Source organism: Sphaerodactylus townsendi, linkage group LG16 (genome assembly GCF_021028975.2).
Source record: "Sphaerodactylus townsendi isolate TG3544 linkage group LG16, MPM_Stown_v2.3, whole genome shotgun sequence".
NCBI classification, from domain to species: domain Eukaryota; kingdom Metazoa; phylum Chordata; class Lepidosauria; order Squamata; family Sphaerodactylidae; genus Sphaerodactylus; species Sphaerodactylus townsendi.
Genome location: NC_059440.1, coordinates 27760938 through 27778518, shown reverse-complemented (window position 1 = coordinate 27778518; position 17581 = coordinate 27760938). Strand labels below are relative to the sequence as shown.

At 44.7% G+C, this 17581-nt stretch overlaps 1 protein-coding gene across 1 annotated transcript in view; it reads left to right on the top strand.

The window, feature by feature from the left end:
• The window catches only part of SCNN1D (sodium channel epithelial 1 subunit delta), a 47352-nt gene that overhangs the window by 8359 nt on the left and 21412 nt on the right, over positions 1–17581 (top strand). The gene's annotated exons all lie outside the window — the stretch shown is intronic.

The window sequence follows — 17581 nt, the reverse complement described above, 5'->3', positions numbered from 1 at the left end:
TTTCGTCGCCTTGCAGAGGCAGCCTCTTCGGATTCAAAATCCCCCCATTATCATGAGCTTCGGTGCCTTTGTGCACGTAGCGCTTACCACTTGGATGAGCGGCATTTGCTTTCTTCGCGGTGCGCTGATTCGCGCAGTGTCCTTTTGCCCCACTGTTTTCACTCTACCTGCTGCGGGGCTGGCTTTACGCACATTTCTGAAAGACGGATTTGCTGCCGGCTGGTAATCCTAATAACAACTTGCAACTATGGAGTGATTCACAAGTAGGGACAAGAGCTCTCTCTCTCTCTCCCCCCTCTGTTTTCCAGCTTGTGCTGTTCGGTTGTGTATTCTTGCAGAAGCCTCAAAAGCATAAAACTACGGCCTGCTGCCGGCAATTACATCGTCTACCGGCAATTACATTGTCCGCCTGCGTTCCCTGGCCGTCGCAGATGCAGATGCTGTGTGTCACTTCCAGTCTCGTGCGCTTGTGCAACGGCCATGTTTGTTTTTCAGCACGGCTGTTTTTCTCCCAGTCGCCTCACCTGTGGTCTCCATCCCAAAAGAAGGGAAAAGGCTTCGGGTTGCCACCCTCCAGATGGTGCCTGGAGATCTCCCACAACTGATCTCTAGACAACAGAGATCACCCAGAGAAAATGGCTACTTTGGAAAGTGCACTCTATGGCAGAGGTGTCCAACTCTGGCGCTTCAGATGTTCATGGACTACAATTCCCATCAGCCCCTGCTGGCATTGCCAATTGGCCATGCCTGCAGAGGCTGATGGGAATTGTTGTCCATGAACGTCTGAAGCGCCAGAGTTGGACACCACAGTTCTATACCCCATTGAAGTCCCTCTCTTCTCTTCTCCTCTCCAAACCCCACTCTTCTCCACCCGTAAAATCTCCTGGTATTTGCAACCTGGAGTTGGCAACCCTATCAAGGCCTTCACCAACTTGTCGACTCAAAAGGTGCCAATCTGGAAGGAACTCCAAGTAACTTTGAGAGGTTTGTCATCAATGACCGGAAGGCTTCTTCCAAACAAGGAAGACCTCCAGCATCGTTCAGAGTTCTGAGTGATTATGTTGAAATCTAAATACCAGAGATCAAGGTCAGTTTCAATTGCAGTGCCAGAAAAGTAAAGTGCAGGAATTCACCACGGAAGAATGAAGTTTGGCCTTGAGATCTTGGATTGTTTCTTGCTCTGTTTGAATTGAAGAAATGCCAGTTGGGAGTCGCAAGTGGGGTTTTCAGAGCTTGCCTTTTTATATCTAGTGTAGTCTGAAGAGCTATGAAGAAGAGATTGGATTTATACCCCCCTTTCTCTCCTGTAAGGAGTCTCCTTTCTCTCCTGTAAGGAGACTTCCTTTCACAATCTCCTTTCCTCCCCCCCACCCCAACAAGCACCCTCTGAGGTAGGTGGGGCTGAGAGAATGCCGAAGAACTATGACTAGCTCAGTCAGAGCTTTAGTTGACAGAACATTGAACAACATCTTTCCTCAGCAGAGTCAGAGAGCTACAGTCTCCAATAGTCACTTGGAGAATGTTTGATGAGCTCTCCCAGAATTCCATGCCTGCTGCATTCAAGGCTGTCAAATACAACACTTTGACGGGTGACTTCTGTGACATTATACTGCACTGAGATCCCATCTACCCCTAAACCGCACTGCAATCCGAAATCCTCAGGACTTAACCAGGTGCATAATGGCATAGAGGCCAACCTCCAAAGCAGCCGTTTTCTCCAGGGAAACTGATCTCCGTGGTCTGGAAGATTCTGGAAGGTCTCCAGGTCCCACCTGGAGGATAAGTCTGAAGAAAAAAGAAGGCACGATCGAAAGCGTATGTGCTAGATGAATAAGGTTGTGCAAAGACTGGCATGCGTTTCAACAGTCAATTATTATTCATCAGAGCAATGTTTATTCATATAGTAGAGTTACCTAAGTAAATAACACATTTTTACATCGTTGTCAGAGTAAACGTAAGTCTGGACATAAATTGTGTGCTGTCTCTTTAAATTGTATTTCTTTCTGCTTATTTTGTGTCCCAACGGGACCTGGTTTCTCCTTGTTTTGACCAATGGCTTATTCAAGGGACTTTTCATCTCTGCTTCGAGAAGACTGTTGTGTCCCAGATAAGACTGCATGTTATCAGGGAGTGGAAATATCAGCCTAAATATCAGATCAGGATTATAAGCATGGAGTACAAACAAGAGCAGCTGTGATCTTCACATGGAGATACAAGTCGGAGAAAAATAACCAGAGACTCCAAGTCCCTTGAATGAGCCAGTGGGCAAAACAAGGAGGAACTGGCTCCAAAATATGCAGAAAGAAATAGAATTTAAAGAGACAACACACAACTTATACTCAGACATGTTTACTTGGACAGTGATGTAAAATGTGCTATTTACTTTGGTAATTCTTCTATATGAATAAACATTGCTCAGATGAATAATAATTGACTGTTGAAATGCATGCCATTCTTTGCTCACCTGGAGGGCGGTAAAATTATCGTGTAGTCATCTGACCAGTTACCGATAGAAACTGGGTGCTGGCCAGTCCAGACCCTTGATGCGAACCAGAAGGGAAGTTCTTTCTATCAGAGTCGGAATTGACCTGCTACAAAAAGAAAGCCGCCTCTGAGAGAGAGAGAGAGAGAGAGAGAGAGAGAGAGAGAGAGAGAGAGAGAGAGAGCCAGTATGGTGTAGTGGTTAAGAGCAGGCACACTCTAATCTGGAGAAGTGGGTTTGATTCCCTGCTCTGCCACTTGAGCTGAGGAGACTTATCTGGTGAACCAGGTTAGCTTGTGCACTCCAACACATGCCAGCTGGGTGACCTTGGGCTAGTCACAGTTCTTTGGAGCTCTCTCAGCCTCACCCATGTTTGTTGTGGGGGAGCGAGGAAAAGGAGATTGTAAGCCCCTTTGAGTTTCCTTACAGGAGAGAAAGGGGGGATATAAATCCAAACTCCTCCTCCTCCTCCTCCTCCTCCTCCTTCTTTTCCTCCTTTTCTTCTTCTTCTTCTTCTTCTTCTTCTTCTTCTTCTTCTTCTTCTTCTTCTTCTTCTTCTTCTTCTTCTTCTTCTTCTTCTTCTTCTTCTTCTTCTTCTTCTTCTTCTTCATTTCCTGGGCTCTAGGGATGCTGTTGGAAGCAGCTGCTCCCTTTCTTCAGGACAGGAAGCATTTCAGATAGCTTGTGGGAAGGGCAGTGGTTGTTTTAATTGTCTGTGGCTTTGGCCCAAGGGTTCTGCCCGTATCGGTCTCTGGATTGCTGCTGTCTTCGCAACACGATTTCCCCATCCATGATCTGGGAATTCTTCCTCTGCCAGGAATGGCGAGAGATGGGCGGGAAGTTTGGATCGGAGAATCAGAAATGAATCACGACAGACGGATTGTAAATTTGACCCAGATAAAGCTAATTGGCTGTCGGCAGCATTTGTCAAGACAGCGCACTTCAGACGGGAACCACAGAAGCTCAATTAATGAGCTATTCTACAGATGCTTCCGTACTGAGCAGTGCGCGAACAAGCAGGCTCCGAAGGCTTTGTGGCGAACAACAACAACACCCAAGTTCGTTGTGTAAAAGATAAATAACAGAGGATGCTAATTATCAAGTGAAAAGGGCTGGGGAGAGGGTACTTTTGGAGTTTCCAAGACTTGCTAACCTGGAGGAAGAGCCTTAATTAGCTTCTGAAACTCATGGCCACAGGAGGGTAAAAAGCTACAGGAGTAATTATACATCTATCAAGGCCAGGTGGCATTTTGCAAATTGAGAAATCTGGGTATCGTGGGTATAGGTAAAATAAACCCAGCATGTAATTATTATAGTTTTTGCCAACAACACAACTGGGAAAGCATGTGTGTGTGTAAACTGCTGTCGAGTTGCAGCTAACTTACGGCAACCCTTTACAGTTTTTAAGGCAAGGGACGTTCGGGGGTGTTTTGCCACGGATCCATTCCGCACAACACAAATAAAACATTTTCAGGCATGGAATACAGAAGACGTTTTCAGGCAGGACCCTCGCGGAGCATTCGACTACAAAAAAGGTCCAGGAAATGGTGGATTAGTATACAAATTTACTCTCATCTTTTTGTGGAACAGAATATACAGAGATGAACTTGTTGGGAGGAGATTTCTTTCTGCGTCTCTGCATGAGTCACTTGCCTGGCACCTGGCACAATTTTGAAATGAATCCATACCCACACGTTCTTGCAGAAAATTAGACCTAGTGAAGTTTTGTGGCCTGGGGTAGTATATGTTGGATTTATTATATTCTCATTCAGCCCTTCTCATAATCCACTGGTTCCATGCAATTTGGGGAGGTTTCTGTCTGTGCTGTAGTGCCCCCTTGTGGAAAGGAAGAAAATACCGAATTCTCCCCCATCGATGTGGCTTGTCTCCAAACAACCTCTAAATCATAAAATTGCATACTTTTACATTATTATAGTCTATCCACTAGTTACTTTAAATTTCTAGCTTTTCTATTTAAAAAAAACGTGGCCCTTTTCATAGTGGAGATATAAGGGGAAAGGCATACCTCTGTAATTAAAGGGCCTAGATACTTGCTTTTTTAAAAAAAAATAGTTGGGAATTCAGAGAACCTGATAGATTGTTATAGTGTTATAATCGTAGGTCAGTTGCCCACTTGAAAACTAAAAGCCCTCTGGTGGCGGAGAAAAACAGGTACCACAGTTGTAAGGAAAATAGTGCCCATGTGGCAACGAATCATTCTTGGGAAGTTGACAGGAAGGATGGAGAAAACCCAAGAGGTTCACAATTGTTTGCAAGTGGATTCTGCTATTCCACACAGTAAAATCCAGCTGCAAAGTGCACTGAAAGTGGACTGAAAGTGCATTTATTCTGCATGTGCGGAAGGGGCCTTAACCTAACCTGCCTAGCAGAGTCACAGTAAGGACAGTATATACATCCATAAGCTCCTTGGAGAAAGCTGGGTTACAATTATGTTCTGGAGAGGAGGGGTAGGTTGACTTTGGAAGTCACGCACGGCTGATACACTAGAGAGGAAGACCATGCCACTTATCCACCTCACAAGCTTGTGACAACCAAGAAAAGACACTCTGGCTCATTCCGCACATACAGAATAATGCACTTTCAAACTGTTTTCAGTGCTCTTTGAAGCTGTGCGGAATGGCAAACAGTTGTGAAAGTGGTTTGAAAATGCATTATTTTGCGTGTGCGGAAGGGGCCTCTGTTACAAGTTAATATTACTTTTTCTGTTTGCGGGTTAGCTGACTGGGTGCAGGAGACAGCTGAGGCAAAGCAGCGCAAGAACAAACATGCTCAAAACATTTGCATTTAGAAAGAGATAGCGTTTAGAAGAATGTTGGTATAAAAGGAAGAGACAGAGGGGTGAGACAGACATCTTGCTGTAAGATGTATGGAACTCCCAAGTGGTTCCCCCCCCCCCCACTTCTTCAAAATAAGCCTCTGTGTTTGAGCCCTGATTGTCAGATACAAAGAGAAGATACAGGGAAGTAACTAGTAGAGAGGCGAAGAGAGCACCTGCACGGTGTAGTGGTTAAGAGCAGGTGCACTCTAATCTGGAGAACCGGGTTTGATTCCCCGCTCCGCCATTTGAGCTGTGGAGGCTTATCTGGGGAACCAGATTAGCTTGTGCACTCCAACACATACCAGCTGGGCGACCTTGGGCTAGTCACAGTTCTTCGGAGCTCTCTCATCCCCACCCACCTCACAGGGTGTTTGTTGTGAGGGGGGAAGGGAAAGGAGTTTGTAAGTCCCTTTGAGTCTCCTTACAGGAGAGAAAAGGGGGGATAAAAATCCAACTCTTCTTCCAACTCTACTTCCCCATAAGAAAAATGTACAGTTCAATAAAGCACTTATAACACATGTGTGAAACATCCAGCAACAGTTAAACGTATTGCAGTATTTGGGTGCTGTGGTTTCCGGGCTGTATGGCCGTGTTCTAGCAGCATTCTCTCCTGACGTTTCGCCTGCATCTGTGGCTGGCATCTTCAGAGGATCATCTGAAGATGCCAGCCACAGATGCAGGCGAAACGTCAGGAGAGAATGCTGCTAGAACACGGCCATACAGCCCGGAAACCACACAGCACCCAAGTGATTCCGGCCGTGAAAGCCTTCGACTATTGCAGTATTGACTCCACATCTAAAATAATGAAAATGTAATCTGTAAACGGTTTGAAAATGAACCGTTGGATGATGTTCCCTAAAGAAGGAATATATTTGAAGTGAAATATAACCGGGCAACCTGTTGGAGGATTTGAACTTTATCTGATTTAAATCTGGACTTTACATTTCCTTTTTGTATTAGATTATTCTTGTTCTTTTTGTGTTCTGGTGGTAGAAAAGATAATAATACAACATATTTAAGTTGATATGAAGTCAATACTGCAACACATTTAGCTGTTACTGTATATTTCACACATAGGTTTTGTGGACTTTTCATCCTGTTTATAGGGGCTTGATTGAATCGTATATTTTGCTTCTGGGTACAGTCTTTTCGCTTCTCTGCTTGCATTGGGATTGTCGCACAGGGAGGGGGGAAACGAAGCCATCATCTAAATGCCGTTTTTCCAACCTGAAGCTACCTGAGAAGATCAGCAGAACTCTCCCCATAAGAAAAATGTGCAATTCAGTAAAGGAAAATGGTCAGGGGAAAAGCTTTACCCCAACCCTTGTTTTGGTCCCAATCTAAATCACCACACCCCCAATTTTTTAAAAAAGGGGAATTGGGAGGGGGAACAGTTGGAGGTCATTCATGAAACTCCCAGGTCTGTTTTCGCTCTCCATATGTCTTATGAAAAAACAGAAAGAGGAAAAACAGCAACGGTGCACGAAGAAGAATAAGTGACGACAACCCAAAAAGGTAGGATCAGTTGGAGGGACAGGGATAAAGATTTGCTGGTTTCCGAAGGGGCAGAGCCAAGAAAGATGTAAACACCTAGCGACGAACACTCACAGGCTGTAAGTGATGGTAATCAGGTGTGGATACAACCTGTTAAAGGAACTTTGAGGAAATCACCGTTCCACTGCTCTTAACCACTACATAGCACTGGCTGTTCCGTGGTTGGTGATGTGAAAGACCTCATCCCGAAGCTCTGGAGAGACACTTAGTAGACAAGACTGCCCTTGATACACCGAAGGTCTGGTTCAGTTCAAGGCGGCTTCATGTGTTCATGGTCTGATTCAGCTACCAAAACTCAAACCGGGAACAAGATCACACCTGCTTCGTTTCTCAGAAGTAGCTATTTGTACCCCAAGCTCTGAAGAAGGATGATTAGGAAAAAAAACTAAGAGTAATCTTCCAGCTGATCTTGGAATCTCCACGCATGTCGACTTGCCAAGTTACTGAGGAACTGACGTGAGTCATGACATGCGCATAGCATTTTAATGCGCTCCTTCCAAAAGTTCAGCTATATTACCGGTGTGTGTCAGAGTTCCCAAGATCTAATTCTCAAGAACTGGTGGAGAAACAGAAACCAGCTACCAATTAGCTTGCCAAATCTAGAGGTTCCCCTTAACTGAGAGTCAACTCCTAGCAGAGACTCAGTTCATATGTACGTGTTTGCTTATGCTGTTTCTACTCCGCACAGACTTGAGTGTTGTGAAGATTTCAAGTGGCATCTTCTGACAATGATCTCAGTAACCCTGTTGGCAATCCTGCCAACTTAAGGATCTCCACTTTCATTCATCTGCACGGTTAATTTCTGACCCTCAGTTTCAGAGAAAGAAAATTGCAAATTTTCCAGCAAGAACAGACCTCTTTTATGAATGCACCATGTGCTTTGAAGTCTTAAACAACGTGTCCCAACAGTACCTGAAAGACCGCCTTCTCCTATATAACCATCCTCAGAACCAGCGTGGAGTAGTGGTGAAGAGCAGGTGAATTCTAATCTGGAGAACCAGGTTTGATTCCCCACTCCTCCACCTGAGTGGCAGAGGCTTATCTGGTGAACCAGATGTGTTTCCGCACTCCTACATTCCTGCTGGGTGACCTTGGGCTAGTCACAATTCCCTCAGAACTCTCTCAGTCCCACCTACCTCACAAGGTGTCTGTCATGGGGAGAGGAAGGGAAAGGAGCTTGTAAGCCACCTTGAGTTTCCTTATAGGAGAGAAAGTTGGGGTATAAATCCAAACTCTTCTTCTTCTGACCAATGAATGAGATTTTCCTACAAGAAGTAGGGCTGGCCATCTCCAGATGGTCCAGGAGATCTCACAGAAACACAGCAGATCTCCAGAAGGTAGCGATAAGTTCCCCTGGATAATATGGTGGCTTATAGTATGATGATGTCCCTCCCCTCCTCAAGTCCACCCCCTAGAGTCCACCCAGAAATCTCAATAATTTCCCACTATAAGGGTGGGCCACCCCAACAGGAATCTTCCTTGTTGGTGGAGGAGTGGTCGGATTCTGATAAAAGGGCTTCTTCAGCAACACATTCCAAATTGTGACCTTCCTCCTTTTATCTAAAAGCAGTGAAGTCCGTGGACAGCAGACCCTTCGTTCCTATACAGGAATGTTAAAATAAGTTTTAATTTATATTTTAACTTTATAATCTCTTTGTTTGTAAATAATTTGGAATTCAGCTTTTCATGAACAGTTGTTTTGCTGGTTGTTAACTATAAATCAACTAGTACTTCTATACTACTACTACTACTACTACTACCAACTCAGCATTCCTCTGAAGCAAACCTCCGAACAGGGAAAATTACTCGGAAGGGAACCGTAGCCCAAGTTTTCCCGTTCTTTTACCCCATTGCAGTCAATTAGCCAGGGCATATTCTAAAAATGCAGCCCTGAAGGGGAAAAAAGAACCATTCTGTTCTATCAAGACTCCCGTTTTCTCTATAACTAACTTTTCCAGTTCATTCACTTCTGATCTTCTTGGTAAGGGCTGGAAGTTCGACTAGCAACCTGTCATTGCCTTAGTTAAAAAGTTCCAGCCCCTTTTGGTGCATGAGTCAACGGCTCAGTCTATATAAATAGGTTGGACAGCTCCTTGGGTGTTACGGAAACTTTCGGGATCTCACCTTTACACTTCATTGACGGTCTAAGGCCGAGCGAGAAGGTGCATTCAATAGTCGCGACATCCAGCCTGTCTTGGCTCCGAAGGTACCGTGGAAGAGATTTTTCTTGTGACTTTCAAATACGTGCACTCCTGACTTTTAGTACCAGAATGTCTGAAACTGCCACTGAATTGCTATATTTGGAATTATTCACCAATAATAATTGCAGTCTCTGTGAAGCACATTTGGCTGAATGGGTTGTGCACTTGGCTATAATTTGGGCTCAATAGACTGATTTAAGTAAATGCAGTAGAATAGACGGTACAGCTTTTGGTGGGATAGCTTGCATACTTTCCCCCGAGGGGAGAAAACACTTGTTGGAAAGTAGAAACCGAGTGAATTAGGGAGAGCGGTACAGTTCTAATTTTCTATTTGGAAGGAGGGGTGCTTTTAAATACATGAAAAAAAAGGTAATTTCCCGTCTACCTGCAGTATTTCTGAAATGATTCCGTTCAGTTCTATGTGTAGATGAAGCACCAAAGACGGAAGGGTGGTTTGAACTGCTAGAGAACTTTTGTGTCACCTCTCTTTCTACTTTTGTGCATTCTTAAGAAAGCATAAAGAATTTCTTTCTGTGTCGGTGACTGTTTTCAAACGTCCAGAAAACTTTCCCCCGGTCGCATGGGAAATCTACCTCACTGTTTGTCTCTGTCTTCTTTGTCTGTTTTGATTTATTCATTCAGCCATACCCCCCACCCCAAAAAACCCCTCTCTTTATAAAGCAATAGCCCTGATGAACCTAGTTAAAATAAACCATGCCTAAATCCCATTGAACTGAATGGGGCTTTGCTTAAAAGATCATATCCCAAACTTTCCAGAACCCTGCTTCAGATAGCTAACGTGCACCTAAGATTTCAACAAGACTTGGAATACCTGATTTCCCCTTTGGACTGAGATCTGTGTTTCTCCCCGTCACTTCATGCTTTTTTCTTCTGTAATATATACTCTTTTTGGCTAGGACCTGGGAATTCATACAGACATATAAAATAAAATATTTCCCTTGTATCGATGAGAAGAGTGTTATTCCACGAGGATGGATGTCTTGCTTGTATGATGACAATTTGCAGATTTCCCATGAAAATCTTTGCCCAATAAATCTTCGGAGTCCCTCTGGCTCTCTAAAGCCCCTTCCGCACGTGCAGAATAATGCACTTCCAATCCACTTTCGCAATTGTTTGCAAGTGGATTTTGCTATTCCGCACAGCTGCCAAGTGCATTGAACGTAGATTGAAAGTGCATTATTCTGCATGTGGGGACGGAGCCCAAGCACCGCTGACATTGGGGTTGCTCATGCTGGAAAATTAGGTGGTTTCTGCACCTGCTCATCACAACCACAATCCTAAACGCACTAATTTGGATGTAAGTTCCACGGGACTCAGTGGGACCTACCTCTGAGTAATGTGCTTACACACGCTCCGCGTGACTCCGGATTTCAAGCGACGGTTGCATAATGTGCGTTTCTTTCTGAGCTAAATGCTGCATCAGTTGCTGTTCAGTCGTTCGCATCTTTGACAATAAATTTCTTTAGGCTTCGAAGAGGTCCCTGCGAACAAGTCCCCTAACAATAAAGGTAGTGTAATTGAAATATAATAGGATCATGGGGTATGAATGCTACGGATGATCTTGTTCACGTCTGCTCTTTCTTTTCCAGTATTACATTAAAGAACCCTCCTGCATGTGTTCTGGCTGCCCCAATGTAACACGGACAGTGTTTTCTTCTTTCTCACCATCTCTTGTACCTCACTAGCTCTTCTTTTGGCCAGGGAGGGCAGTTTTGTCAATGTTTTGCTCATGCCACTTGTTGTCATTTTCCAGTCTTTAGGCCCCTCCTCAGAGTCTTTAGGCCCCTCCTTTAAGCCCCTCCTGTAAGGGGAGGAATCCCTGCTTTTTTGGAAGAAAGACAGCACAATATATCTCAATAGAGCCAGTTAAGCAGGGTCACTACTTGGATGGGAGACCACCAAGACAGAATTTGCCGAGGAAGGCCATGGCAAACCACCTCTGCTTCACTTGCCTTGAAAGCCCCTCTCTGGAGGTGCCATAAGTTGGGCCCCTTCCGCACATGCAGAATAATGCACTTTCAATCCACTTTCAATACGTTTTGCAACTGGATTTTACTGTGCGGAATAGCAAAACCCACTTCAAACAGTTACGAAAGTGGATTGAAAGTGCATTATTCTGCATGTGCGGAAGGGGCCTCAGTTGCAACTTGACAACATTTGCATACATAAGTGCATCTTTTTTTCTAGCGCACAACCATGTTAATGCCACGTATGCATGGCCGTTCAAGCGCCATACAGCCCGCTGCCGGCAATTGCATACACTGCAGCCTCAGAGGTTTACTTTGTGATGTTCCTCACATACCATAAGGCAATTATGTTTTAAGAACGTTTTTAACCAAAAGAAGAAAACCTCCCTTGGCTTTTAAGCGGATTCCACATGACGGACGATCGAAGCAAACAAAATAGAAGCTGAACGATCATTTATCCGTGTCGTATGCATTAAAAAGTTCTGCAATATGAGCTGCATTGACTTTAGTTTGTCATGATTCATCTTTCCAGTCAACATATCGTGGGGACTCCTTCTACCCTCTTCATTCTGCACAGATTTGCAGCCACAGCAGAGGCGTATCTAGGGAAGATGTAGCCCGGTGCAAAATCTGAGTTTTTGCCTCCCCCCCCCATGGGTGGTAGCCCACCCCCAGAGGTGCAGCAAGGGGAAACCACGCTCCCTGTGCCCCTGCTGCGGTGTCGCCCGCCCCCGCCATGCCCCGGAACGCCCCCACTACGCCCCTTCGGTGGCCCAGCCATGCCTCCACCACTGCTCCGCCCGGGGCTTCGCACCCCCCTGCCCTGTTGGCACAACACCACTGCCCTCCACCACCATGACAAACATTTTTTTGCACCAGGTCTTGAAATCAGTGTATGTACCCGGGGGGAAGGAGGAGGGGCATGTGGGGGGGGGGCAATTTCCACCCTCTATGTGGCTAAATAGCCATAGCCTGGGGACATTTGACCTCATATGTCCCCCTGGGCGATACGCCACAGTTCAGACTTATGAACTTGACCGTGAAGAGAAACTCTCAAAGAAGCCGAACCTCATTGGGACAGAAATTGCGATTGGCATTTTAAACAAAAGAACAGTGTGAACAGACCAGAACAGAGACTTGCAAATAGCCCACTTTGTCTGGTTACCTATGGCGAGTCATAATTCTGTGGTGGTGACCAGGAAGGGAAATTGGCTCTTCTTATTTCTTTCGGACCATAGATTGGCTGCAAATGACTAATATGCCTTTTCAAGTTGGCTAGTGCCTTTTTGAGGCCTAGTATCTTCAGTGGATTTATTTGCTCAGTTGCACTGTTAGCTTGCATATAAAAGTTCTTTGTGTGGAAGTCCAGGGCTGAATGTTCCCCATAAGCCATGTCCTGCCTCCTTTTATTGCAGTTAGTTCGGCGAAATGAACGGGCATGCGAACAGGAGTTATACTTTCATAACAGGTCACACCGAGACAATGAGTGGAGACTTGTGTCTTTTTGTTCCTTAATATAATTTGTTTCGCTTTAAATTGGATGGGCTGTTACTTATACAGGAACATAAAGGAATAAATAAATGCAGGCTCCTGCAGAAACACAGAAATTATAGAAAGGCTCCAGTCTAGAGAGAGAGCCAGTGTGGTGAAGTGGTTAAGTGCAGGTGGATTCTAATCTGGAGAACTGGGTTTGATTCCCCACTCCTCTACTTGAGTGGCAGAGGCTTATCTGGTGAACCAGATGGGTTTCCTCACTCCTACATTCCTGCTTAGTGACCTTGGGCTAGTCACAGTTCTCTCAGAACTCTCTCAGTCCCACCTGCTTCACAAAGTGTCTGTCGTGGGGAGAGGAAGGGAAAGGAGCTTGTAGGCCACCTTGAGTCTCCTTGCAGGAGAGAAAGGTGGGGTATAAGTCCACCCTCTTCTTTTCTATAAGCAGATTCATGGAGGAAGAGGAAGAATCTCTCAATGCAAAGTTGTTGTCTAGGATACTATAACAAAAAGCAAGTCAGGTCCAATAATGGGCTGGCAGAGTTTTTGCTCTGTCCAAAAGGGGGGAACCAAGCACCCCAGATTGATTCTCATGCAAACGGGTCCAGCTTCACTCTCTGGCTATCTCTGTCAGCTGGCATGGATGATATGAAGCTAGAAAGATCAATGCTGTGACTCAGTAGGAGGCAGCTCTGTTTGGGCTTTGAGTTCAAGTCTAGTTTTGTCCCTTACAGGCTAGCTTTCTACGTGCAGGATTCTTGGAGCTGGGCTGTAGTTCGGCGGTGGACTACACCGCTTTGGATTCGGCAAGTTTGAGTGTTATTCTCTTCACCTTTCCCAAATGTCCCCACTTTCGGAAGAGCTGTTTCTATTTATTATGGACAGGGCTGGGCTAGGATGGGTTAAGCAGTTAAGTAGTCAATAACATGCCGTTGCATGCAGATGGTGTCAGGTTCGACTGCCAGTTAAAAGGGTGTCAGGAAGCAAGTACTGGGGAAAACCCATCTGGGCCTGAGACCCTGGAGACTCAATGCCAGTCAGACTGGATGGACTAGTGGTCTGACCCAGTACAAGCAGCATCACGTGCTCGTGATTTCTACAGTGAAACATGCCGGTGGGTCAAACCTCCAAACGTCCCGGGAGATGTAACCGCTGCCTTGAAAGATCTGACCATAAATCTAAAATGTGGGTAGGTTGGCTGGCTATGCAATACAGGAAAGGCCTCTTTGCACATGTTTGGAAGCACCCTTTCTTATTACATCATACGCTGCTAAACTCAAGACAGGACCACGTTGCAGTCCTGAATGGCAGCAATTTCTACAATGTGGTGTTTGAAATACAACAGTGATTCAGCAACTATCCAGTTTGTCACGGGTAAAATATTAGCATGTCCTGTGAGCCCTATAAGTACATTCCCTCTCTATGTAGCAGAGAATAGCACACGCTTTCATATTGCCCGAGGAGGGTATTTGTGTAGCTTGGAAGTTTATGTCACTTCACAATTTTGCATCTCTTCCCTCTTGAAGCGGAAACCAGTATTGAATGAACAGAACTGTAAGTAGGGATTTGCAATGCTGTTGGAAGAAAGACTTAAATGCGGGGAAAGAATGCTAGCAAAATGTGCCTCTGTGAAACAGTGCTGACTTTTGTCATTGTGGGTTCAGGTCAGGACATAAAATTGGAATACAAGTAAGTAGAATGTTGAATGTAAATGTTAATGTAGTAGAATATTTTCTTTGCATGTAGAAGATTCTAACTCCCCTTCAGTCCCCTCAGCCTTAAAAAACCTCAACCAGAAAAGTAAATCTGTAACAAAATAATTATATTTATTATATGGTGTGTACAGTAAGTTTGCTAAAAACACAGGGCTTGGAATGCAGGCTACATATATATTTAAAAAATCAATATAAACTGTTGCAAAGATCTCATAAAAATGATGATACACTCATCATAAATGACCAATACGGGATCATACACATTTCGGCCTGTGGCCCTGTATTCGAGTTCACACAAGATATAAGGCATGTACAGTCTTATATTGATTGATTTTTCAAAAACTTATTATAGTAATAATATGTTAATTAGGTTGTCTTTTTTCCTTCCTCCTCTTAAGGGTTTGTATTTTCAGATTAAAAATTAGCTCGTAAATTGTATTTCCAGATGTGTACGTTGTATTTCCAGATGTGTCTTTAATAGTTGTGCTTTGTATTTATGACCACTGAGGAAAGCCCAATTAAGCTGAAATGCATATGGCCTTGTACTGGTAATTTACAATGAGTGTATCATCAACTTTGTTTGAGATCTTTGCAACAGTTTATACTGATCCTTTTTTATTATGTAATCTGTATTCCAGGCCGTGTGTTTTTAACTAACTCATTGTGTACACCATAAAGTAAATACAATTGTCTTGTTAGAGACTTTATAGTTTTCACAGCAATTCAGCTCAACCTTTGAGGCTTCTTTCAGTTACCCATAGTGACTGAAAGGAACCTCCATATTCAACGGCAGTCCTCTGAATATCAACGAAACCCTAGAGGAAAACAAGGCAAGGGGCAAGGAGAGAGCTGAGAAAATGGAACCAATGAGGAGAAGGGAAGGCCGAGACATTTGAAAAACGTCTTGAAGGGACCACACAGGAAAATGAATCTATTTTGAAAACACTTCAACTAAAGAATAATTTTAAAAATGCATTCATTTAAAATGTTTCGAGGCTGCAAATAAAACCTATTGGGGTAGAAACAATGCAGAATTCCACGGAGGAAACATTTTATTTCCTGCCTCAAAACGTTTTTAAAACGTCCGTGCGAAATGGGCCAACATCCTGTTGATGTGAGGAGGAAGGTACCAAAGCTTAGCTACTGCTGGTCCTGATTTGTGATGTGGCCCCAACACTTTTCATCTGCAAAACCCTGTTCATTCTAAGTTGCCAAATGGTAAGCTCATAATCAGCTTTTGTAGCAGATGCTCAGGCTAGCTCAGGGGTCTGCAACCTGCAGCTCTCCAGATGTTCATGGACTACAAATCCCATCAGCCCCTGCCAGCATGGCCAATTGGTCCATGAACATCTGGAGTCCATGAACATCTGGAGAGCTGCAGGTTGCAGACCCCTGGGCTAGCTGTTGTCTTCCAGTTGAAGGTTCAGACTTGGTGTATTGCCAAAGGCATTCATAGGTGAAATCAACTGGGTGTTGCAGCTGTGGCCTGGTAGCTTTTGCTCCTAACGTTTCGCCCGGATCTAACGTTAGTAGGAGAAACTACCAAACCACGGCCATACAACCCAAAAAAACCCACAACGTCCAGTTCAGTCTTTGATCTTTTTCACCTTATACACATTGCACATTTCAGAGCCTGCCATTTCGAGCATGAAGCTCCTCCTGCCCCTGTCATGCTGAGTTTTTGTGAAGAAGCCCTCCTTAGCATCCACTCTCTTTTTCTGTACGCCTATGTATCCACCATATCAAAATGATAAACCAATGAAAGCAGCTTGCCAGAATCCATCCCCGCTTATCATATCGTGCAACCTGCTGGATTTCTCTGTCGTAAAAACTGGATCGTGATTCAGACGTGTTGAAATCCTGGGCAACCGAGATCCTTCAGGATGTGACATCTTGCGTGAATCAGCCGTTGTCACTCCTCCTTTCGGTGATATTGGACCAATGTCTTACCTTTGGACCAAGTGTGCAAGAGTTGCTATTTCTGGATAGGCAGGAGGAGGCCAAGAGTAATCTAATGCATTTGTCATGAAAGCGCTCTGGTAATGATTGGTCATTCTGATTCAGTTTTTGGCCTAAAGTTCAGGGTTTTCTAAGAATGAGACGAAATTTCAAAAGCTGGCTGATTCAGTTTGAAAATTCCCGTTCCGGTTTCAATTTCTTCCTCCTGACAAATCTGCCTCCTCCTCTGGGCATCACTAGACTCCTCTCCCTCCCACAGAACCCTGTGATGCGTCGTTGCCTAATCATTTTTTTTTCCTGATTTGCCTGAACAACAAAACGGTTAGATCCTGTGAGTCCTGATACACCAAGAGTTTCCCCATCCTATAATTTGCTCCAAGAACCACTTTGACAGCTAAGCCTTTATCCAGAAGTCAGCAAAACTGGGATATCCTCAAAAGCAGGGGCACCTTCATCCCACAGCACCCCAAACCATTATAAGGCAACCTGAGCCTATTCATTCATTCATTCATTCATTCACTCACTCACCCACCCACCCACCCACCCATCCGCCCGCCCGCCCGCCCGCCCGCCCGCCCGCCCGCCCGCCCGCCCGCCCGCCCGTCCGTCCGTCCGTCCGTCCGTCCGTCCGTCCGTCCGTCCGTTCGTTCGTTCGTTCGTTCGTTCGTTCGTTCGTTCACCCACCCACCCACCCACCCACCCACCCATCCATCCATCCATCCATTCATTCATTCTACTTACATCCTGCCCAATTCCTGGCCGAAATTGGGCTCACGGCAGCTTACAAATGCAAATGAAAACCTAGTCACAACATCGAGTCACAATAAAACTACAATATAAATAGTATCTAAAAGCAGTTATATATTAATTCAAACTGAATTTATTTATTTATTTATTTATTTATTTATTGTTTACATTTTATACCGCCCCATCCCCTAGGGGCTCTGTGCAGCCAAAAGTGAGGTAAAGGTTCGTGGCGTCTTGAAAAATGGCGGCATGGCTATTAATGGGGTCGTAATGAGGGGGCACCGCACCCCCGTGACAAAAAAAAAGACTTTATGCTTTTGAGGGTATCATGTAAAAATGTCCTATAGTTAACCAATGGTGAACCTTTGGCACTCCAGATGTTATGGACTACAATTCCCATCAGCCCCTTCCAGCATGGCCAATTGGCCATGCTGGAAGGGGCTGATGGGAATTGTAGTCCATAACATCTGGAGTGCCAAAGGTTCGCCACCATGGCCCTATAGGGCCTATAGTGTATAGTATAAGCTGTACACCTCTGTATGAATGTCTGGCTCCCAGAGCACCTGACCAATCACAGAACGCTGGACTAGATGAATCAGTGAACC